General features: G+C 50.5%; 1 long non-coding RNA gene across 1 annotated transcript; it reads left to right on the top strand.

Moving 5' to 3' along the window:
* The first annotated feature begins 3,579 nt into the window (after positions 1 to 3,579).
* Positions 3,580 to 21,974, top strand: LOC130149876 (uncharacterized). The gene is made up of 2 exons (XR_008822036.1): positions 3,580 to 3,825; positions 16,574 to 21,974. It is a non-coding gene; the product is annotated as an uncharacterized LOC130149876 (long non-coding RNA).
* The last annotated feature ends 1,877 nt before the right edge of the window (positions 21,975 to 23,851 follow it).

Raw genomic sequence — 23,851 nt, 5'->3', positions numbered from 1 at the left:
TTAAATCGTAACTGATCTCTATTTTAGTTACGCTTCTTGAGCAGGTTCCGATAGTGAATTCAAAGATAGCTGTCTGCCCAAAACTCCTACGAAATAAAGAAGTCGTGTTATTTCCACAGTACAAATGAGGAACTGAGTCAGAGGGAGGCTAAATGACACATCTGAGGTTACCCAAGAGGGCTGAGCACTGCTGGGAACCGAATCTGACAGTTCCTCTCCCCACTGCCGGAGCTCTTGCCCTCTGCAGCGCGGGATGTGGGGCATCGCCCCGCTCTGCCCCAGCCTTTCATCTCGGCCTGGGCCCTTGGGCTCTGAAATGAGCCATAAATGCAATCAACCCCTTTCAAGGGGAGAGAGTGATTTATCTTGAGCCCTAAACTTTTAGCACTGGAATTAAAAGTAGAATTTGAACTGGTCTGTGTAAATAACCCCACCATCACAATCCAGAGCTTTTGCTTAGACTTTGGTGTTCGTGGTGCCACCTTTTCCTGGGAACTGGCTGTGATGCCTCTGATTGACAAAGGGTTCATGTTTGTGCTGAAGCTGACGTAGCTTTTGTCGCTAAAAATGCGACTTGCTTTCGAACTGTGCTGCTTCATGTTATGTAAAGAATCTTCTTGATGTTCAGCCATTCAAGCTAAAGTGGTTGAATGTAGAAATACAGATGAGAAATGTGGGACTCTGGAGCAGCAGGAAAAAGTGTGCCATAGCAGTTTAACCTGGGATGCAAATAAAACACACAATTTTCTCTCAAAAATGTGCATATGTGTGCTGTATTTTTAAATTTTAAAAATATCTACGTAATAAGCTGTTTTAAATGAGTCATTATGAAACGCACGAAGTTTCACTTTCCCATCTGAGATGCATATCTCTGTGTTTACCCTTTTGCATATGTATGAGTACATACACATTTATAAATACATGAAATGCTCACACTGTTGTAGATAGAACAGTTTTTCCATATTTCTCCCTCTTCAGGTGGCGTTGTTTAGTCTTCGAGGATATTAATCACAAAATCCACTTTAACTTGTGCACTGCTAATTTAACAGAAAGGGGGTTCAATTACAGCTTGAAGCTGTTTTCTTTGCCCTTGACCTCTGTCTGTGAAAGGGCCTTCTTGGAAGTTGTTGAGAATATTGAATAAAATGATGCGATAAAAACAATGAATAATAGAGGGTGGGCAAGTAATGAGTCACCACGAAACACCGCCAATGGAATATGCTGAGCTCCAGCTCAGCTCAGTCTGGCTACCTATGCATCATTGCTGAGTTCTTCGAAATGTGCCACTACAAACGGCTGACGCAGTCAGCTAACCACAGTGAAATGGTACAGCTTCAAAGCTCTGGGAATAATAAAAGTCATGTCTGCCACTGTCTGCTTACTCACCCTTGAAACAAGCCGGTATGAAAGCAGCAGAGAGCGATTTAGGCTCACAAACAAAATGACTCCCAGGCTGTGATGTGTTAGAAATTAGTCATGTTTTGGTCTGTGCTTCTGATTTTGCTTAGCAGCCGTCTGTGGTGTCTCGGCCTCCGCCTGCTGTCCTTGCCAGGCAAGATGGGAGAAGCAGAGTTACGGGGGTAGACTGTCTCCTCCAGAACGGAAAACGGAGCCCCCTGAGCTGCCCCACCACGCAAGCAAGGGCAGTGCAGGGCGCAGCGCCGGCAGGCAGCTCTCCGCTCCAGCACGGCCGTGCCACGGCCCATGGTCAGGGATTTGCACCGTGACCTGCTGCTGAGGGCTGAGATTCGCTGGCGCTGCCAGCAGCCAGGAGCGATGGAGGTTGGGAAGCGCATTGGACATGGTGTTTGCAGGCACAAAGGGACGCTTTATTGGTCTGGGGCTTCTCATTCAGCGGCTTCCCCAGTGTGGACACCTCCACAGGGAGGTCTTTTACCTTGGCCAGAAGAAAGGAGGGAAAGGTCGCCCCATTGTTCCTGGGCTTCAAAACTGCTTCCCCTTCCCCGAAACTGTGGGGCCAGTGGGGGACTGCTTTGGTGGCATTTGTCTTTCATGCATCTGGGGGTGGGTTAGCTTGATTTTCAAACACCTTCCTCCATCCGTTCCCTTATTGTACAGCCATATACTTCTGCCAGCAGTAAACCAGCAGTTAAAACGAAATCCCTTTCTGGCAGGCTCTGTGTGCCCCTGTCCCTGCTGCTCACTGCCGCGGGCTCAGCCCTGCCATGCTGCTTTTGGGGGTGGGCGTACCCACAGGCTGTGGGGACAGCCGCAGCGTTGGCAGGAGGTGGGAGCTCGCTGGCTGCTGTGCCCACAGCCCTGACGGGTGCAGCTTGCTTAGCCCAGCAAGCCACAGACCCTGTGGGCTGAAGCTAGTCCCTTTCCTCTGCTGCTTCCGTCCTGGGAACCCACGGGGGCTGCTGGCATTTCCACTCGCTGTCCGCGAGAGCGGAGCCGCTGGATGGGGTGGGCACCCATCACCTGTGGGACACCAGCACTGGGGAGAGCTGTGATGGGAAACAGCCAAGGGAAACGAGCCCGAGGGTGCAACGCCATGCAGAGGTGGCACCTCGCTGTCCTCACTCTCTGAAATGAGGTGCCCAGAGAACAGGGAGGGAACAATGACGTTGCGGTGGCGCTGGTGCCTTGCTGGGAAGGTAAAGGGCCTGAGCAGTAGGTGGGTTGACTTGTGGGGTGTGCAGAGATATATTTTCCCTAGTGCTGTGTGTGCCCTGGGTTGTAAGGGGTGCGGAGGCTGCCCGGTGCTCTGCCAGAGCCCAGTTCTTATCGACGGCTTTTTCTTTCTGCCCGGTACCAGGTCGCAGGGGAAACAGCCTGAGCAGTGGCATGGCAGCGCGCAGGGGATGCCCACCCGCCCCACGCACCCGCCAGCACAGAGACACGGCGCTACACAGACCTCACCTATGGCTCAGTCATCAGGGCAAGAAAACCTGTGCTGGCTCCTGTTTTCCAAATAAGAGCTAGGCGAGGCTGATAAATCCGAGCAGAAGGGCAATCCCAGTGCAACGGCTGCTTCTCATCAATGAGAGGACATCTTGCAGGTGAGGCCAGCTGCCCGTCATGGGGGCCTGCAAAGGGACCCCCTCCGAGGGGGTTACCCAGTGCGGCTGGCACAGCCCCAGGGACCCGTGTTGAGTTTGCATTGCTTTAATGTTTAACAGGTGCAGGTGCACCTCCGCAACCCAGGCAGCGGAGCAGGAGGCTGGCGGTAGTCAAAAAAGAGGAGGTTTTGCAGCGCATGCTGCAGGCACTTTTTGAAATGTTAATATCACATCGTCTTGCTTCTACTTTTCTGAAGTGGTAAAGCCCAACTCAAGCAAAAATCTTCCACTGGAGCTAATGAGAGCCATACATATCAGTCTTTTCAGCAGCTAGGAATTAATACAGAATATTTTATCCTTTAAAATGCTGGGCAAACATTAACTAATCCTCTCAACACCCTTCTGGGGTAGGTAAATATTACTCTTTCCCAGGTGCAGAAACTAAAGAGGAAAAGTTATGTGATTTGCTTAAAGCCACAGAGGGAATCAGGTGGGGGTAGAGATTTGGGGGAGGGTTTTTTATAGCTTGAGCTCACTGCAGGTGCTGCCTCTTAGCCAGCACTGGTTTGTAAACTTGGTTGTGGTGGGGGGGAAATGCTCTGGTGTCTCCTCAGTGCTGCAAGAAGCGGAGCAGCTGATGCACGAGCACGCCTGCTGCCGTACAAACCAGCGGTGCTCCAGGGTCTGCCCAGACCACCGACAAAAAGAAGGGCCTTTGCAGGCAGGGGTTTCAGGGAGCACACCGCTCTGCAAAAACCCTCTTTCTTTGAAGTCAGTTAAGTTTTGGCCAGTTGGCTTCAAGGTAGGACTTAATGCCATGAAAAGCTTGTTGCTTCCAGGCTGAGCTTGCCATGGGTGGGGGATGCCTCTCAGGGGGCTTAGCCCCCAGCCGCCTGCTTTAAAGCGGGTGATAAATGTTGTCTGCAGAGCTGGACTTGTTTATCTTTGGGATTTACATCACAGACAGAGTGGTAGGACAGTCCTGTGTTTGCAGACCTGGAGCTGAGCACCCGTTCCTGCCAGTCCGGCTTGAGGAGGGGGCTGCTGCTGCCCGGGCTCAGCCTTCCCACAGCCGCCCTCAGGCTGGAGCAAGGGTGACTGTTGGGAAACCAGCACCCTGTGCTCCTTGGGATGCTTGCCTCCTCGTCTTTGTGGCTGCGATTTTAAATGCGCTTATAGGGAGGGGTTTCTCTCGTTGTGCTTAATTGCATGACACTAACCTCTCCCTGCTGCCATTCCCTTGGTGTGTTGGCTTGTCTCCTTGCTTGTTTTCTCATCTCTGACCTGGTCAGGGCTTCAGTTCACAGGCGATGACATAAAATTCAATGGAAACGTTTGTGTGTGAAGCCGCTCTCGCCTGCAAAGATAAAGGTCACCTGTGTGCCTCCAAGGTAGCACCAGGGTTTACTATTTACCCAGCTAGCTACGGCTGCGGCCACTCCAGGGCAGTCGCTGTCCATTGGAAAGCCCTTGTTTGTTGTCCCCTGATCTGTTTCGGGTCGGGTCCAAGGCAGGGCCATGTAGTTGGTGTCTGTTACGGTGTGACGGGCTGCCAGGCAAGGCTTCTGTCTCTGCTGCATAGTGCCTGGGCTTTTTTAATTGGAGACACGTGGTTTATTATTTAAAAGAATATGCTTTCGCAGTCGTTTGTTAGGATTTTGTATCTGAGAGTGCTGCAGCTTGTGAGCCTTAAATTAAGCCATACGAAGGACATTGAGCACCTCGGGAAGGGGTTGCTGCAGAACCAGAGCCTATTGTTCTCACCCTGAATTGTGGGGAAGCTCTTTCCCCATGCCAGCTCTTTTACTTGGTAGCCAACTAATACACACGGTGGTTTGTTTCTGTCTCCATCTGTTCCAACTTCAGTTTATTCATGGCTCTGTAGGTATTGTACCCTCTGCTGCTTTTTTTTTTTTTTTTTTTTTTTTTTTTGGATGAGTGCGCCTCCTCTTTTCATGGTTCACTTATTCATTTTGTAGGTCTCTGGCTTCCTTGTCAAGTTTTCTCTTTTGTTGTATTAATTGGTCTTAAATCTGTAGTCAGGTGCTGCGTGCACGCTTCCCGTGTACACCTTAACCATCTGCCGTGTTTCATCTCCATGGCACCCAGGCCAAATTCCAGCTCTGGCAATGACATCCTGCCTCCTCGCACTTTCCCTGGGCTTTTAGTTTGCTTTAGGTCATTTTTTTTTTTTTTTTCTATCCTAACGTGCCACCCCACTCAGTGGGGGGGAGAGGTGCTCTTGGGTGGTGAGAGGCTCCAGGCTGCCAGCACCCATCTGGGGGCAAAACGTTCTGCAGCAGGCAGCTCTCCTGCCCGTCAGGGGCAGCCACAGCCAGCTTGGAGACTGGAGGGGAAAATGGCGAAAATATTGCATCAGAAACAAGATGCACGTTTGCAGCTCTGAGAGCAGTTGCATGACTTTCGGAGGCACGCAGTGAATTTTGCACTTCCCTGAACTCTTTTGCAGGAGAGAGTAAGTGGCTTTCTGAAATGGGTGCCATTGCCTCCTGCCTGTCCTTCTGCAGCTGTCAGCTGTAGTTCCTGAAGGAGGGCAGAGCAACTCCTGATAACGTTTACCTCTGGCCTTAACACTCCTAGACCTTGATACCTTCAAAGTAAAACCTGATGTGTCCAAGTGATCCCAGAGCATATTGAAGCTCCAGGAGTCTCGCTGGCACTTTTGTTTGTCTTATCTGACACTTTAATAGTGCAAGAGTTGTTAGCTTTACAGCCGGGTTTTGGGAGGACAAGACTGGTGTCTGTGTTTGGGAGTTGCTCTGTGCAGCACACGTTTTCCCTGGGGAGACAGCGGGTTCCTGCTACTTTTTTCCTTTTTTTTATTTTTATTTAAATACTGGATTCTTAGTATTGATGAAGAGATTCTCTAATGCTCTAAAACTCACTTAAAAGCATGGCTTGAACTTCTTAGGTACTTTGCCTACTCCGTGTCAGCCTGGAAGCTTTCTCTTCTCTCTGCTAATCCTGTTACTTCCAGTGAGAGCCCCAGCCATGGGGGTGAGCTGCTGGCAGGGCTCTGTCTTGCCTGCACTCTCCAACTGGGAGTCCTTAATGTCACAGCCTGGCTCCAGTTGTCACACCAAGTCGTGTACTGATGACTGTGGGTGGGTGGATGTGTGTATGTCCTCCCACTGTTAACCGCTTGCTGCTTATCATCTGATCTCAGATTTACTGGAACGAACAACTTGTGTGGTTTAGTGTCGGCAGTCAGACCCCTGCTACCTCGGTATGGTTAGCTGCTTGTTCGTATGGTTTTACGTGCCACAACCTGTCAGGGGGCTTCTCCCTGGCTATCAGCAGGGTGGGAGTTCAGGGCAGGGACCTGGCCCAGGGGCCCCACTGCTGCTCGTGGAGGGCCCTCTCCGCTGGCCTTTCCAAGGGCATCTGCATGTTCTGCTCTCAAGCATTGCCAAACAGGAGAAACAGCGACCATGTCCTTCCCGAGGGTGCTGGCCGAGAGCCCTGGGAAGGGGCCATGCTCTTTGGGATCCCCACCCTGAGCCTGCCTGCCCTCCTTCCCTTTCCCAGCTGGTAAATCAGTGTGCTCTGCAGATTGCTCTGTGAACTCTTGGAAGGGACTGAAATTACCATTGTCCCCATCCTCCCCGAATCCAGCGTGCTCTTCATGTGGATTAGAGGTTCCCAGGCGCTTTGAGGCCTGTGCAAGGGCTGCGCTTTGGGCCACATTCCCCTCTGTTCCTCAGCTCCGGCTGGAAGCGGGGCCATTTTCCCCGCTGCGGAGCAGGACTGAGCCGGCTGGCAGGGCCAGGTGCCCGGCCGGGGCTGGGGCCGAGGCATGCGCCTCAGACTCTTGCCAGCTCTGTTATTAGGTGAATTTATGCACGCTCAATTAACTTCCTCCCTGTACCTTTCATACAATCCTGTGTACAGGTTATGGGGCGGGATGGGACTCTTCTGTGCATTTAAATGTTGGTAAAACACGTATAAAATTACATACCCCCACACCTTTGTGCTTATTGGCACTTGGCTACCCAGTCAGTAACACAGCTTTGACAGCAGTCTGGGTGCACAGCCCGGAGCTGCCAGCACCCACCAAGAAGATGGGTTCCTGCTGAGGGTGGCAGCATCACCTGCCTCCTATACAGCCTTCCGTAGCAGGTGAAACCTTCCTGGTTGAGTGCAGGACCAGTGGTGGGAGCTGGGCTACAGGCAGCCACTCGAAAGCAGGGCAATGATAGGCATTGCTTTTTGCCTCAGTAGACAAAGTGTCCGTGGGACTTCAAATGATTGACCGGTGGTGGTTTCCAGCTTTGGAAATGCCAAAGGAAGGATTGGGACAGTGGGAGTATTCAAGGGAGGGTTGCTGTGTGAACTTATGTCACCTCCTGGGCTTATGCAAACCAGGAGAAGGAACGTCAGGGCTCGACTTTGCAGAAGTCCTCTCGCCCTGCTCTACACACCATCCCTTGAAACAGCAGCAAGCTGCCTGTGCTCCCATCCTCCAGGCAGTGGAGGACAAAGTACTTGTACCGATGTGTCCCCTGGCGAGGCAGCACTGAAAGAGTAGGGAGAAAGACCAGTTCTTATCAATGAACAAAGCAGTACGGCTGGCAATAAAACTAGCACCAAAAACCCTGCAAGCTCAAATCCAAGCAATTTCTTGCAATATTATATATTATTTGTCTTTTGAGCCTTAAGGTCTTTGTGAAAACGGTGGCCTGCTTGGCAAGGTGTTAAACAGGCACACACATGCATATAGGAAAGCATCTGACCTGAAGTATTTAGAGTCCAAATGCACAAGACAGGGGCAAGGGGCAGGGAAAGGAAGGGTGATGGATCCCATTTCCCTGACAGGGAGTAGGCTGACTACAGGACAGACTTTTTTAATAATATTTGGAAGCACAGAGAAGGAGGGAGGAGGTTTCCCTGATGGGTCGCTTGCTGGGATGCTTCATAGCACAGCCTTTGGTGTATCTCTGAGTAATTAAATGTCCTTGAAAAGTTAGTCTTTGACTTGCGAGACTTGGGAGTTCAACACCAAGTTTTGACTCTGAAGTAGTCTTTTAACCATGGCAGCATCCTTCATTTGCTACAAGGTAAGACCTCTAGATCAGCAATACATTGGGTCAGATTTGATTGTTGGTTTACAACAACCAGTTGGGTTGGTTTACCAGTGTAGTGGGTCAGTGCTTTGCTAGTGTCTGTCCCCGCATAGCTCTAATTCCTGTACCGATGGAACAGTTTGTGAACTGTTAATGGATTTATCACTGCTCTTGCTCCTGTGAAAGAAAGAAGTTGTTTTTCATGTTTTACAAGTACATGATGCAGCATAGAAGAAATAAGATTTTTTTTTAACCTAGCGTCAGAGAAGAAAGGGCTGGCATGGTGTTAGCGTTGCCTCAGGTGGGCAGCACCCTGCCTCTCCCATGGGGATGCTTACAGCAGGGAGCAGAAATCCCCTGGTTAAGGACTCAGCCGGTGTTCCCTTCTCCTGCCTGTTTTCTCATTCCCACAGATCAGATCAGCCCTCTGCACCACAGCCTGTCACCTGATTTATGGGAGCCATAAACTGCAAAGCAGAAAGAAATAAAAATACTAAACACTTAGTTTTTTAAAAGGCCAACAGCGCATTGAAGTCTCGGTGATAATTTGCTCATAAAGAAATATTATGCTTCAGATCATAATCCCAGGCTGCAGATGGAGACTGAGATCTAGCCTGAGTCTCTCCCACTTAAACTGTAAAAGGAAGGGAATAGGATTTAAAAAACCCACGTAGCATGTGGGGATTAGGCTTGGCTATCTTGCTGTCCATCACCTCTGGTGTCTGGGAGGTCTTGTGGGGAACTACTGATGTTCCCAGAAAAAAACTTTGTTCTCTGCTGGAGGGACAGCATGCTCACAGAGGGATGGGAGGCGAGAAGAGAGGGGAGGATAAATATCCATGAGCAGCAGTCAAGCAACTGAGATTTACAGGCTATGTGGAAGTGCCCAAATTGTTGAACTGAGGGCTGTTCCCCTTGGACTAAGCAGGGGGTCTTGCCTACTTGAACTGTAATATTTTCAGCCTGGCCAGGCCAAATGCTTGTTGGTGCTGCTTGGGCAGCAGTTGCCTTTAATAGTTGTTGCTGAACACTCCTTTTTGGTCAATGCAGATGGATGTCTCTGTTTCCAGCAGTGAAAACCAGCCCCCAGCCAGCACAGGAGCTGTAAGAGCACAGAAGCAGTAGGCAACATGAGCAGGTTAGACCTTAAGTGGTGTCAGTGTTTGATTGCTAGAGAGGTCTCCCAGCTGCCCCAGGCAGGCGCCTGCTCCGGACAGATAAAATTATTTTCTGGTTAAGCTTTCTGCTGCAAACACCGCCTGTGTCTATTTACCTACTGGGCTTGCACTGGTGGTGGGCACCCGGCGGCTAAAAGCAATGCGTTTCTCCAAAGGGTATCAAGGATTTCGCAGCCAGTTCAGTGCAGCTGTATTTTCTCCTATTTGATCTTCTCCACCTTACCCTGTCAAAACCACCTATTAGTCCATGCCACCTCAAATGAATCCTGCTGTGATGCTCTAGGGTTGTAGGAGAGCAGGAAGGTTGTCAGCAATCTGTTTGATATTTAACCCCCCCCCCCCGCTTCTGTCCTTTCCTTACATCCTGCAGGCAGGGAGGGTGCCAGCAGCGCGGCCTTGTGCTCTGAACAGCACAGAGCTTGGTTCCCTTTTTCAAGTCTTCTTCCTACAAGAAACTTTTCTTTAGAAGAGAATCTTGCTTTCTCAGATACGCATCCTAAATGTGGTCATGTAGGGCCATTTATAGACAGGGGAACTGGGAGGAAATTGTCATTTCCGGGGTGTTTTTTGTTTTCCTCCTTTTTTTTTTTTTTCTCTCACCTGATAATCAAAATGAATGGATTTTCCAGGAAGCCCTAACTCTGCTCTGGGGCTTATAATATTGATGTAGCCCACTGTTCCAGCTCAGTTCCAGGTGCAGCCTTAGCAGTGTTGAATTATCACCTCCCCTTGGCCTGCTGGCCACACTGCCTCTGACATTGCCCGCTCTGCGGTTTGTGGTGTTTGTGATGCGAGCACACCGCTAACTCTCACAGCCTGGCATGCCTGTAACTCCCGGGTCCCTTTCAGCTGGGTGACTACTCAGCCAGCCTGTTCCCAGCCTGCGCTGATGCCTGCTGTTATACCATCCCAAGACAGAGCTTTGCACTCCCCTTCCTGTGCTTCGTGAGGCTGCTATTGACCCAGAATGTGAGTTTCTCAGGGTTTTTTGGATCCTCCGTTTGCTGAGGCTATGATCTTTCTCCCATGCTACATTTAAAGGGTTTTTATTACTCCTTGAGAACTACTGAAGTTCAGCCTTGCTGCATCTTGAAGGCTTGCTGGTGATCTCAGCAGACACATGTTAATGGTAACCAAAGGGGCAGGGTACTGCATTTCAACAAGGACTTTCTTAATTAAAATAAGAAGGCTTTAACAAAAACAGATCCAAAGCTTAAGCAGCCTGGTTGAAAAGGGAATCTGAAGTATTTAAGTTCTCCCACAAAGACGCTGCTTGGGCAATTCCCCAGTTCCTGGGGTGGTCCTGGGCTTGGCAGCGCCTGTGCTCCTGGAGCAGGAGATGCTCCTGCCCTGCTTGTGCAAGCAGGAGGGTTTCAAACACTCTTTATCAACGCCAGGGAAGCAAGGACATGAGTCTAGTTTAATTCCTCTGGGGAAAAAAAAAATAATTTTACCTTGTATATTAATCCAGCCAAGAGTGTTCCCTCCTCTACAGCCCTTTACAGTGCTGAATGCTGTAGGGGAAACCTCTCCAGGAGAGAGGCCTTACAGGCTATTTCTCCTCTAGTTAGAACAGGCAGTTCATTATCTTGGCGAAATCAAAACTTTCAAAGCTTCTGGTTGTCCCCATCTTTCCCCTAGTGTTTCCTGAAATGTTTAACAGCATCCTCTTTGCCTGTTTCCCAGAGACTGGGTTCCTCTTTGCAGTCAAGGTTTCCCTTTCCCTCCTCCTCAGTCACTGAGCAGCAGGGACTTTATGTCTTTGCAGGGAAAACAAATTATTGTGATGGCCAAAATGCACTATTTCTTCTGGTAAGTGTCTGCAGAAGTGGAACTTTGTTCCTTTCTTCAATTGTATTTGCTTCTGCAGACATGAGGGAGAAGGGATGCCTGCTCCCACCAGACACGAAGTACACTTGGGAATGTAGTGAATTTTTCAGTGATGCCTTTCAATACACAGTAAGAAATCAGCTCTGAACTTCATTCCCTCAAAACCTGGCCTTTGATTAAAAGGTGGCAAATGGTGTGTCCTTGCAGGTCTGGCAATAGGCGCTGGTACCATCTGAATAGCAACGAACATCTTGCTTCTAATAGGGCTAAAATAGTGGCACTCTGTGGGTCAGAGTAAGCAATAGTTGCATGTTCACAGCCGGTGCCAGAAGTGGTTGATAAATCACTGATCGCTCCAATAAAATGCTCAGAAATGAGGAATGTTTCCAGTAACTTTACTTGGACGTTCTTAACTCTGACCTTCAGGGAGCACAGATACTTACAAAGAATAATTCACAGATACTGTTCATTATAAAGTATCCAAATGAAAATACTTTAAACCAGAGAGCTATATGCTCTCTGGACATCTACAGGTTTGGATAAGCAAGCAAGCATGCTTTTGCATCATCCTTTAAGTCAGTGTAGGTTTGCTTCTTGGGTATCAGGTCCAGCGCAGTTACCACACTGGTTTGGGCAGCAGCTGCAAAGTAAATGAAACATGTTTGGCTCTTTTGCTTGTGAGCCTGCAGGGAAGCTGGGGGTAGCAGCGGGTGTTTGGCTGCTCCGCTGCTGGGGAGGTGGTTATAATTTCTGTGTGACCCCTTTTCACTGGGCAACTTGGTTGCTGCAACAGGCGTGTGCTGGGGTAAGTAGTGCTGATCCCAGGCCACCCAGGATTCAAAGCATGCCACCTGCTCAGCTTCTCTGTTGCTTTGATTTTCTTTCTGGTGTTACCCTGCCCAGTGAAACCTATGAAAGACTACATTTGCAGTGCCATCCATCAGCGCTTCTCTTTCTGGTTTTATCAGTGATGGGCTCTCACCTTCCTTTCTGCTTTGGTTCATAAGATTCTTCTTTCCTCTGTGCCTTTCGTGGAGCTCCTTTGCACGTGCCCTCGCTGCCTCCAGTGGGGTGTTTTCTGCCCACCAGTGGGGTGACCATGTCCACGTCTGCCAGGGCTGCTCTCCCTTCCTCTGCCTCTGAAGGAACGGCTCCTCGGGAGCAGTGGTCAGCACAGCAGGCAGCGGACAGAAAATCACCCCTGGGATCTTGAAGTTTCTTTTGGAGGTGACCTGGCTTGAGTGGGCTTAATGGCTTGACAATAGACTGGCTGCAGGAATCACAGTGGTCCCCTTGCACACGACTCTCACTGCTCTCATCTGATGCTGAGGTGCAACGCTGACTCCATTACCCATCTCTGCTTGTCCAGTGGCAAAGCAATTCATTTTCCGAGTTGCATAGTCTATTGAACACTTCTTTAAATTAGGGCACTGGAGGTGTAATTTAGATTAGGGTTAAGTTCCAGCTGCAGGGGACACACAACATGCAGTGCGTGTGCCAACAGCACACTCATCTCACCAGAAAGCAAATAAATCTGCCTTCCTGGCAGAGAATTCCCTCCTAAACCCAGGGACCCTCTCAGGCTTTGCTGGGGTGCAAAGGTTGTTCACGGTGAGAGGAGGGAGCCGTGGCCTGATGGAGACGGGCGAGCAGCTGGGCAGAGCCGGCTCCTCAGGTGCCGGGTGGTGAATGAACGCTGTCTCACGACCCAAACGCACAGCGGTGCAGTGGAGGTCTCTGGGCAGATGGAGTAGGGGATGTTTTCTGTGGACATCTCTTTTATTCCTAGGAAACCTGCGTGATAGGCTTTTCAAGTCCGCTGTTCCAGAAGAGCAACTAAACATGTGCTGAACTTTGATCGTGCGAGTGTTGGCGTTAATAAGTTACAAACTGACCCAAGTGCTCTGCAGGAGCTGAAGGCAGCCTGGGGGAAGTTCCCTGCTTTTCAGTCAGAGGCACCTCGTTACACCCCATCCCATTTGCATCGGCTTCATTAACTCAGGCAGCCTCTCCAGCTTGGATGCCAGGACGGCTCTCTTAGTCACTTTAATTCAGCTCTGGGCTGGTGCAACCAGCTGCTGAAATGTGGCTGTGCAGGAACTGCAGCATGGTGCAGGCCCGAGGCTCGGGGGAGCAGAGCTGCCATGTCCCCATCTGCCCGGGGAAGCAGGGAGGTGTCATGGAAGAGCCATGGAGAAAAGAGGCCGGGAGCTCTGCCACCGACGCACTGTCCACCTCCAGTCTTTCTCTTTTCTCTGACTTTTCATAGCCCAAGTTAAAGGCCTTTTGCTTTATATGGCTTTTTGCTTTATCTGCCGTTGAAGTCTTTTCTTAGTTGGTGGCTTTGGGAATGACTGCCTTGCTTCTGAGACTTAGTAGTTGCTGGGAATCTCCTGTCCACTGAACTCAGTATGATTCCTGCTTATAAAGCACAAGTATACTTTACAAGAGCTGCTGAAGCTTCACTGTGAAGTGCAAAACCCAAAGAAGGAAGCAATGCTGTTTAGATATCATGGTTTCTACTTTTGGGTTTGGTTTTTTTTTCCTAAAGTAGGAATTTTACAGTTTAGCAAAAACGTATTCCTGAACAAGGCTTGTTTGGAGACCTTCTTGTTGATGGCCCTAGGAGCTTTTTTTGCAACAATTACATAGAATTTATTTTAACTACACCAAATACAACAACAAATAGGAAGAGAAACTGAACTTTGGATACAGCCTTCCTCTTCGATGTGCACTTCTTAGTACCAGAAAATGCCAGAAGCCGTTTTTCCAGCAAAAAACTGACAAATGCTCTCTTTAACTGTATGTGTACAGCTGCCTCCTTACCATTCCTGTCCCTTATACTCACCCATATAGTCACCCTTATAGACACTTCAGGCTCCATCAGCAGCCTCCATACAGTGAGTTGCCTGGCTCATTCCTGGACCCTGTCGTTCTCTGCTCCGGAGCGCCTGGCACTGCCTCCTGGCAGTGAAGCGGGCACGTGCCGGAGCTCCTTTGTGGTCCCAGGTGCCACCCTCAGGAGCAAGCTTTTCCCTTGGGTTTGGACCTTATCTTTATTTCTTTGCTTATGTCCCATTGGTCGTATTGTCTGAAGGATACCCACCTTGCTGTTGTTTCTGTGTGTGGCTAAGGTTGCTTGTGCAAGCAGTGCCAATGGGGATGTATGAGACAGCTGAGGGTGGCCAGGGCAGGGACTACGTGAGCCAGTGTGCCATGCCTGGATGAGCAGTACCTCTCTGTGGTTGCTTGCTAGAGCTGGCCTATGTGCTGCAGCTGCCGTGGGGCCAGGCAGCATTGTAGTCCCTTGGGCGGTGGCACGGGTGTCACAGGGTCACCTTGCTCCCTACATTGGAAGGACCCGGCTTCTCTTCATCTGGTGCCTCCAATGCCAGCTTGCAGGGGTGGTGGGAGAAGAGGCAAGCAGTGTGCTGCAGCTGGGGACTGACCCCCAGGGGCTTGGCAGTTAATGGTTCTGCCCTGAAACAGGGGAACCTGGGTCCTGCCACCAGCCCTGCAGGACCTGAGGGGCTGTAATGCTGCAGCCACAGATGTGGCTCGCACAGAGCGGGCCACGGCTGCCACTTGACAAAGCAGCAGAGGTTTGGCAGAGGCATCTGTGCCGCTCCTGAGGCCGGGAGGGATGCGGTGGAGCGTGGTGGGTGCTCAGTGTACACCAGTCATTGCTGCCAGATATGCTCCCTAATGCAGCCTAGCAGGGCTTGCTGGCCCTGTATCGGTGGTGTGGGGGGAGGGCAGCCCTACTGCTCCCCCCCTGCAGGACCAGGTGACCATTCCTCATCTCCCACAGGTGTCGCAGGGCCAAATCTCTGGAAGGAGCAGGCGACCCTCAGGAGGGGGCCGCCAGGTGCCCTATAGGTTTAGAATAACAACCCCCTAGGGTGCATCTGCCTGTGCGCAGCCCCCTGCTCCCTACCTGCGCTCTGGGGCAGCAGGGGCACAGCCGTGTGCCAGACAGGCACGTACGGCAGGGCCAGGGCAGGAGGCTTTTCGCACGCGAGGGCTTCCTCCAACAAAGCCGTTTCTGTCCTGCTCCCAATATTTCTGCCTGTGCAGTTGGGGACTGGGGGGGTGGAGAAGCACAAAGGACCCCAGACAATAGGGCGAGCGGGAGCATTCCTCACACCCATGGCGGCCAGAGAATTAGCTTTGTCTCCAGCTGCTGCCTCCCTCCGCTTCGGTGCTGTCCTCCCCTGCTCCTTTGTTCCCGCGCTGCCTGCCAGGGGTGAGACAGGCAGGTGAGCGGCGTGCGAGGCCGGGAGCTGGCGACGTGCTGCGGCGGGTGCATATTAATGGATTTCTCCAGCCTGTCACTGGGTGTTTGACTTGATTCATGAGACTCCTCCGTCTTGGGGACTACAGATGCGGCTGGGAGGGAGAGAGAGCAGGGAGAGAGCTATTGTCTGCCAGGCCTGGGGCCCTGCTGGTGCCACTCTGGCGGCTGCCACCGCCACCCCGAGCCGCAAAAGCACTTTGCACCTTTGCCCCGATGTCCTTCCCGTCCTGGGTGTCTGTCCGTCCAGGGTGATGCCAGGTGGGACCAGCTGACACCTGCGCATCAGTGCGTGTCCCTGCAGCATGAGGCTGCACAGGGAAGGCAGGCAGGCAGGCAGCTTCCCAAACACACGCCCCGAAGTGCAGGAGCAATTGTGCTCCAGTCACAACGGGCTGCTCATGCAAGTGAAAACACTTCCACCCAGTGCCTTAACTGGCATCAGAAATCCAGCACAGAAAAGCCTTTTTGGTGCCTTTTTTTTTTTAAATGGCAGCTGTAGATTTTACTCTAGATTTTATGACTGGCTATAATTTTTGAACAAAGTAAATACACAGGTGGTGGACAGATATTAGCCAGGCAGCAGTCAGCTTCTGTCTCGAAAAGGCTGATTCAGGTACAGCATTTGATAGTGCTCACGTGAAAAGGGTGCATATGGTAATACCAGGGAAGGAAAACAAACGGGACGGAGTGTCCATCATGCTGACAAAGACCCGGATTGTACATGCTGGGGTGCAAATAGGATTGTCTGCCCATTCAGCCGACTCTGTCTTCCCTTTTCCCCATCCCCAAGCATCGGTAGTGCCTGAACTCCTTGGGGAGCTGTTTGAGTCAGGGGGACAAATGTGCATGGGGGAGGGGGTTGAAGGAGCACATGGAGGAGGGATAAGAGCAGAGAGGGTGCTGCTTTCAGGGGCTACAATAGAAAGGGCTAGCTGGTGGGATAAAGCTCCGTAGTCGGGTTTGTTGGACTGAATGAAGGAACCTACAGATGAGCTTGTCTGACAGCTTTCCTTTTATATCTCTAACATGCAGTTCATCCCGTCCTGAACTATACATTGAACAACACCATGCAACAATACCATGCTCCAGAGCAAAAGTGCAAGGTTTTATTTATTGGGTTTTTTTTAATTTTATTTTTGGTTTTGTTTTTCTTTTTCTTAGCTGTCAAGGAATAAAGCTGAACTGAGGGGGAAAGGAGCATTTATTCCCAGCAACTAAAGATAGGAAGGCTGAAAACAAGGACTTTCTCCAGGCATCAAACCCCACCTCATGGTTTCCAGTAAACTACTGGAACTACAAAACAAACAAATGAAGAAATGTCAAGGTATATTTACTCTCCTGTTAGCCTCCTGTTCTGCTCCCTCTCTGGCGCCTTTTGGCAGCATGCAAGGGTGCACCCCAGTGCTGTGTCCTGGGAAGGGGGCATGGCTGTGATCCTGGTTGGGGTGAGGTGACTGAATGAGTACCTGGCTTGCAACTCCTGCTCTCCGGCTATCACAGCGTGGAAAGGGTGCTGGAGGGGAGCCTGCGTTGGGAAGAGCGGTGCTCGGGGCTGTGCCAGCCCTTTGCGCTGTCTGCTCTCAGCGAGGCAGAAAACCGGTTCTAAAGGGGAACTCGCACACACCTGTTTGCAGCTGAAGCCAGAGCAGCTTATGTTAGAGGTCACCCGGACATGACTGCCATCAAATATTGGCTGCAAGTGAGACGGGTTTCTTGAATGCCGTGTTTTACTTGGTGACACATCCAGAACTTCTGGGAAGAGCTTTTTCAAATAAGATTGTCCTCAAACTTTTTGCAAGTCTCTTTTATTCTTTTCTTCTTCTTCCTTCTTATAAAGACAATTAGGCAATCACAGCATTTTGATGATGTTGTTTCTTAGCCTCTTGCTTCGTAGCTCATGGCCTTCCTGAAGAATCAAGGAGATGCTGATAAATTGGGTGTAGGAGACTTGCCTGCTGTTCCTTTCCCTGTCTAACGTTCCTCCCTGAGCTACCCTTGGAGTGCATCCTGCCCCTAGTTGTTCTGTTAACTTGTCTCTACTTGTAACACTCTGTACATAAACCACAACCGGGTGCTTTTTGCTCTGATTGAAATCATGCTGTGTAAAAGAAAATACAAATTAGCTCTGGCCTTTGGGCTCCTGACAAGTTTCCAGCGCTGCTTTCAGCACCACAGAGACCGTGTAACTCTGTGTCCTTCGTGCAGTGACGTCTCCTGCTCCGTCATGAGCTGGGCTGGCTGCCGCACATCCACGTTCAGCCGTTAATACTTCAAGCAGCTTTTAGCACTGAAGGAGGAAGAGAGATTGCCAGCAGCCGGGTGAAATGCAGGAACCTGCTTTTTCTTGCTAGGGGACAATAATGTGGGAAGGGGTAAAAGGAGGAGGATTTCCTGGGTAATTCCCCAAACCTTGATGTTTGTGCAAATACTTCCTGGTCTAATGTATGCCAAGTGATTGGGGAGCTCAGCATGGGGAGAGCTAATGCTTCAGTACAGGATTAACCCTTGAATGAAGAGTACGGTAGCATCTTATACAAACTATGGCTTAAGTTTGTCAGACCTTTCATGCAATGAAGCACAGGACACTTCCCTGCCTCCTTCAGGGATTCAGGCCATGCACACCATTTCAGCGTTGCTGAGGCTGCAGCTATCATGTCGCATTTTCAGCAGAAACCTTTAAGCCTCAGCAACTTCCTCCAAGGATGCTGAACCAAACGTCACCCAGACCCACGAGTTACAGATGACATCGCTGGTTCGAAATGGTGTGTGGGAACGATGTGGGCGAATGTTCCCTACACTGGGTGTTTTCTAAAGGTCTCTGAAGCATAAGGCATGACTGAATGACTTGTGTTTTCTCTAAATGACGAGTGGGTGAATCTTGAATCATTGGGCTGCTTTTATTTTTGTTAGATGTGTGTGGGCTGACAACATGACTCAGTATTTTCTCTGCAGATGCAAAGATCATATTGCCAATTCTGGGTATACTTCAGGCAGTTTCATGCAGAGAACTGGAATGCTTTTCTAGTCTGGAGCTTTGCTTTTTGGCAGCCTTAAGCTTCTTGATGTGAAAATAAGCAATTAATTTTAAAAATGAGTGCTTTGCCAAAATGTACAAAAATACAATGAAGAAATGGCCGAACATTTGAAAACTACCTCTGCCCCCATGTTTTCCCAGCAATTTATCTGATTATTTTTGTTATTCTGGAAAGGTCCATAAATGTCTGATTTTTCTTTCTGATTCTCCCTAGTCTCAGTTACTGCTGGGTGATCTCTTTGGCTGCTGAGTATCATCTCTGCTATTAGTTCAACCAGCCGTGTGCTGCTGGGTGAGAGCCACTGGCCTCTGAGCGATGGTTGTGAGTTCTCCCCCTCCTCCCAAGAGACAAGTAGGCATATTTGTGGATACATGTATGTGGTTCAGCCAGTACTCAGAGCTGACACAGAAGTCCCAGAAAATTTCACTTTCTCCCTGCTGGAAACCTCCCTGCCACACTCCCCCTTCTTTATCTTCCCTTTATGCCATGTACAGTGTATGGCATGTGCTTTGAGAGATGCATGAGGCCAGGCATGGGCTGTGGACGCTTTTATTTTGCAATGGTGAGTGCTCTCTTCTCCCACACCCTCTTCTCTGCTGCTGAGCAGAGTGCTGGTAGTCATGTCCTTGACTTAGCAAGCAACCTTGACTTAGCAAGCAAGAACAGGTTGCTTGCTAAGACCCTTACCTGTAATCATAGCCCAGCATCCTAGGGCCACTGATAAACCATTTTTCCCTGGTGATACCAGCCCTCAGCCCACCATAAACCTTGCTGAAGATCTGGGAATGCCTAGACAATAACAGACTTGTGGGTGAAGGATGCTGTATGGCAAAGGTTGTCTTTTGGGAGATCAGAAGATGTTCTGCCTTATAGATGTATTCTGTAGAGCATGCAGGGTGAAATGAATTGCATACACCCTGCTTTTTTTGATCTGTAACAGCAACTGTAACAGTAACTTTAACCACAGGAAAATTCCCACGCTCAACCGCTAGCAATGGCCTTGGCTAATGTGACCTGTACTTAGCACTGTGACCCAAACCCCACTATGCTCCCAACTCTATACTGGCCCATACAACAGAGAGCCATACCTCACCCATAGCTAATTATAAGCCATGTGCATAAGCATGTATTGTAGTTCTAGGGGACTGTATAATTTTCCTATTGTTCTAGTTCCTCAGTACTAAGATCTACTCCCTATTCCTGACATTTTCTCTAGCCTCTGCTGCCCACCCATGGCAATAACTAACTCCAAACTTAAGGTTGAGCACATCCATTGTCCCTCCAGACCTCACAGGAAGTGATTTGATTTGGTTAGCTCAAGTGCCTTTGCAGCCCTGTCCCAGAATGATAAGAACTGGGCACCAGACCTTATAATATCTCTTCAATCCTCACATTATTCAGGAATAATCCTACACTTTCAGCCCTTTTTCCCCCGAAGCCTGATTCCAGCCTTAACCATAAATTATCAGCCAACACCCCTTCAAACATAACCCCAAGCCTTCTGCCTTGGTGAGTACCAGCACCCAGGCTTGCCCTGAGGAGCAAAGAAAGAGGTGGTGTGCTCTTTAGTCCTTGATGCCCCAGTCCCCAACCTTGACTTTCGTGTCTACAGACCTGATGCGCTTTACATATGGGCCTGTACCTCTGAGTGCTGGAGTCCTCCACCCCTGCCAGCCCCCACCCTCCTGACTGTGTTTCCAAGGTCTTTGCTGGAGTCCAGGTACGGGGCTGGGGGCAGCCAGTGGGGCTTGCTGGGTGTAGAGGTTGGAAGCTGTGTTTGTCAAGGGTTGTGCTCAATAGGGCAGGGCACATTTTGGTGGAGATTAAGGTGCAAAGATTTTGTTTGGGCATGGCTTGAAGGATGAACTGGCTTGCTCCAGCTGCTGAGGGGATGGTAGGACGGGTGCAACCTAGAGCGTGGGCCAAGGGGGAATATGACAGTGTCTGTACATCAGTGAGACAGCAGGGAGATGATCACAGAGAAGCAGCGCTGGGTTAGGGATGATTAGAACAGCCTGAGAATGGCCAATGTGTTCCAGTGACCCTGCTCCTTTCTTAAGCTTCATTGACCCTACCTGCTTACTTCTCATTGCCTTTCCACTGGTTCTTCATCACCGTCCTCGGTCCTTGACCCAAGTCTGGGTCTCCAGAGCTACTTGCTGCTCCAGCGCTAGTTCTTCAGCCCTCCCCAGCCCTGTGGCACTGCTGCCTTGCCTGCTTTCGGCAGTCAGAGCGCATCCAAGGGGCCAAGCACATGAACATGAGGTTGCTTATTACAAGACGCCCTGCACCCCATATTTCATGTTGGCATGTTTTCCTGGTTGGGAGCTGAGGAATGAAAGTGCTATGGCCCCAGGTCTCTTCAGGTGTCAACTTCTTGCTGTGAATAATGAGCTTGCTTTGGGTTGGGCTTGACACTTGCTTCATTTATTTATTTGTATTCAAAGTTGGTATTGCATGTTTTGTTTCTAAATGGCATTTAATAAGACTGTCATATAAAAGCTCCACAAGTTTCTGCAAAGAATACTTACTAAAAGTGGTTTTGTAACCCTTACAGTGTGTGGTCTTTGGCTTTTCTGAACTTTTGCTGTGTCACATTTAAATATTGTTTAGTATAGTTGGAAAGAAAGCTTGGAAAGAGAAAAGATGTCAGAGAGCAGATTAGAACAAGAGGGAGGTGGAGCTGGTTATGCTTCTTTTTTGCAACAGATGAAGTCGGTATTCCCCACCTGCTGAAGGAGTACCTACAGCAGACTGTATCACCAACACACCTTATTCTGAAATAAATTACAACAACAAAAGGATGTTGTTTCTGGCAGTAGACAAAGTGCTTATTAAATGGTGAGCTTTGCTTTGCATGCTTAAGGTCGCAACTTCTTTCTTTTCCAAAAAAACTAAGTTTGTTGCAGTAATCGAGGTTGGTGAAGGGAAGGTCCCCACAGAGTGCTGAGACCAGCCTGCTTCCTCGTTCTTTGCACTCTCATCATTGGGCAACCTTCTTCTCTGTCAAGTGAAAACTTCCTTGTCCAGCCCAGTAACACTGGGCTCACCCTGAACAAAACACGGTCTTCTCCCCACGTAACGCCCATTAGGCAGCGTCACACCCCTCTCTTACAGGAATACCCATCAGAGTGCTTTATGAAGGTGATTAAGGGTTTCGTCATTTGCAGACACCTCCTGAAGCACAATATGTGTGTGTTTTTATGGCCACTTTTGGATAAAGGCACCACTGCAGCTGGTAACTGCAATTTCAAGATAAAACTCGCCATGTGTCAGCCTAAGAAACAGCAAATAAAGGAGCAAGGAATTGCTCATTTTCAGACTCCAGCATGGCTACATACGCTTACTGATGCTTTGTTGCACAAATGCAGAATAAGAACTTTAACCTGAATGATTGTCTCTTTGTAGTTATTGTATTACCTGTAATTGTTTCTGCAAGAGCTTGCAGGCTCTGCCATTAATATGCATCTTTCTGGGTGCGCTTTTGAATAAGATTAATAAAGGAAAACAGTATTTTTCATGAGAAAGCCTCTTGGTATGTGTTATTTCCAGAAACCATGAAATCATCATTTGTTACTTTACCCCTCTTAAGCTTAACAGCTTTTTAGAGGACTGGTGTGTCTGCGGCCACATTCTGAGTTGCTGAAATAGTGAGATGTGTTGGAAAACAAGAGTACCAAAGCACCCACTAACAACATCCTGCAGGTCAGAACTCCGAGCACTTTCTAAATAGGTCAGGGTTTGGTCCGAGAATCTGGTATTTCTTGAAGATGTCCTTTAAATTTCCTTTACTTCTCCATTTGGTCACGTAGCCTGTGTGCTGGATTTATTTGTTTTGCAGTTCTTTGCTGTCAAATCATCATCTCGTGTTGCTGTCTTATATAAATGTTAACATTAGCTAGCTTCACAATAACAGCCTGGAAAGGAAACATTTACTTCTGAGCTTCCCCCTGCCAAGCAAATGTAGTGTATGTTTTTTTTTGGTGGCTACCAGTGGTTAAGGGCATGGGATGTAAAATTATAATGCTGTATGCACGGTTAGTCTATTACAGTTATGATCACCATAACATGCATTTTAACATTTGTTGTTTCGCTTTTAAATTGGTGCGTTCAGTGTGGAGGGCAGGACTCCCCGTTCCCTTATGTAACATAATCTCCATAGGTTCTTGAGGATCTGCCTGCCAACAGTGAAGAAATGAAAAAAGATGAAAACCCCCTCCATTTTAAGCTCTACTTTTTTGTTCTTGATGACACATAACGAATGCATCAGTGTTACTTTTGCGTCCTGAAAGAAAGGGTGATGGCATGGAATGGAACTGCCATGTAACATGCAGAGAGCTTGAAAAAAAACAAACGGACTGCGAGCCCCAGCTCACCAGCATGGAAACACCGGCCTGTCCACGGGCTCCACCACGCCAGGTGTGCCGCTTGCCTGAGGCGCCCCTAGCAAAAAGGGCGGCTGTGCCCGCGGCAGCACACCGTGTGGCACCGGCCCGTGCCCCGGGGGAAAAACCGTCTTCGAGAACCGCGGCGAGCGGAGGCTACTGCATCGCCCTGCCCCCTCCGGCCGGGCCTTCAGGCACTTTCCCTGACGCTACTTGGGAAGAGCGGAGTTACACGCGAAGGAGAAGCCCCCCCGGGCAGGCCTGCGCGGGTCCCACGGCCGGACCCAGGGCGGAGCCGGCAGCACGGGCCCCGGCGGCGGCGGTACTGCCGGACACCTGCTCCCACCAAGCACCTCCAGCCGCTCGGCAGTGCCCGCCGCAGCGGGGTCTCAGGCGGGCAGCAGAGCCCTCTCCGGCCTGCCCTCCCGCTCCCTAACAGCGGCCCCCGGCCGAGGCCGGCGGTGCCTGCGGGAGAACCCCACGCCGGAGGCACCGCGCCGCCGCAGCGGCCCCGCAGCAGAGCCCCCGACCCCCCCCCACCGGGCCTTCGGCCGCCTTCGGCGTTGCTCGGGCGCTTCCGCCGCCGCGCTTACATAAGGGGGAGGTGGCGCGCGCCGCGGCCCGCCCTCTCGCTGCCCGTGTCCTCGCGGCACCCTGCCCCTCCCCCTCCCGCGTGACACCGCCCGGGGGAGGAGAAGGGCAGGGCCAGCGCGTGCCTCCCCGCGCCCCGCCCCGCGGCGGGAGGGGCGGGCGGTGGCACGTGCGCCCCCCTCCCCGCCCCCAATGGCAGCCCGCTGCCCCCGCGCACGCTCAGTGCCGGCCGCTCGGCGAGGCGGCCGGGCCGGCCCGGGCCGGGCCGGGGTGGGGGTGGGGCGCGGGCTCTCGGCGGGGCGCAGGCGCGGAGGGAGGGCCGCCGGGCGGGGAGGGCACGGGGGGGCGGTCCCCCTCCTCCTCCTCCTCCTCCTCCTCCTCCTCCTCCTCCTCCTCCCCCCGCCTCCGCGGGGGCCGGGTGACGCACG

Source organism: Falco biarmicus, chromosome 5, assembly GCF_023638135.1.
Source record: "Falco biarmicus isolate bFalBia1 chromosome 5, bFalBia1.pri, whole genome shotgun sequence".
Taxonomy (NCBI): Eukaryota; Metazoa; Chordata; class Aves; order Falconiformes; family Falconidae; genus Falco; species Falco biarmicus.
Note: the sequence above shows the minus strand (reverse complement) of the source record. Positions and strands in the feature narration are given on the sequence as shown.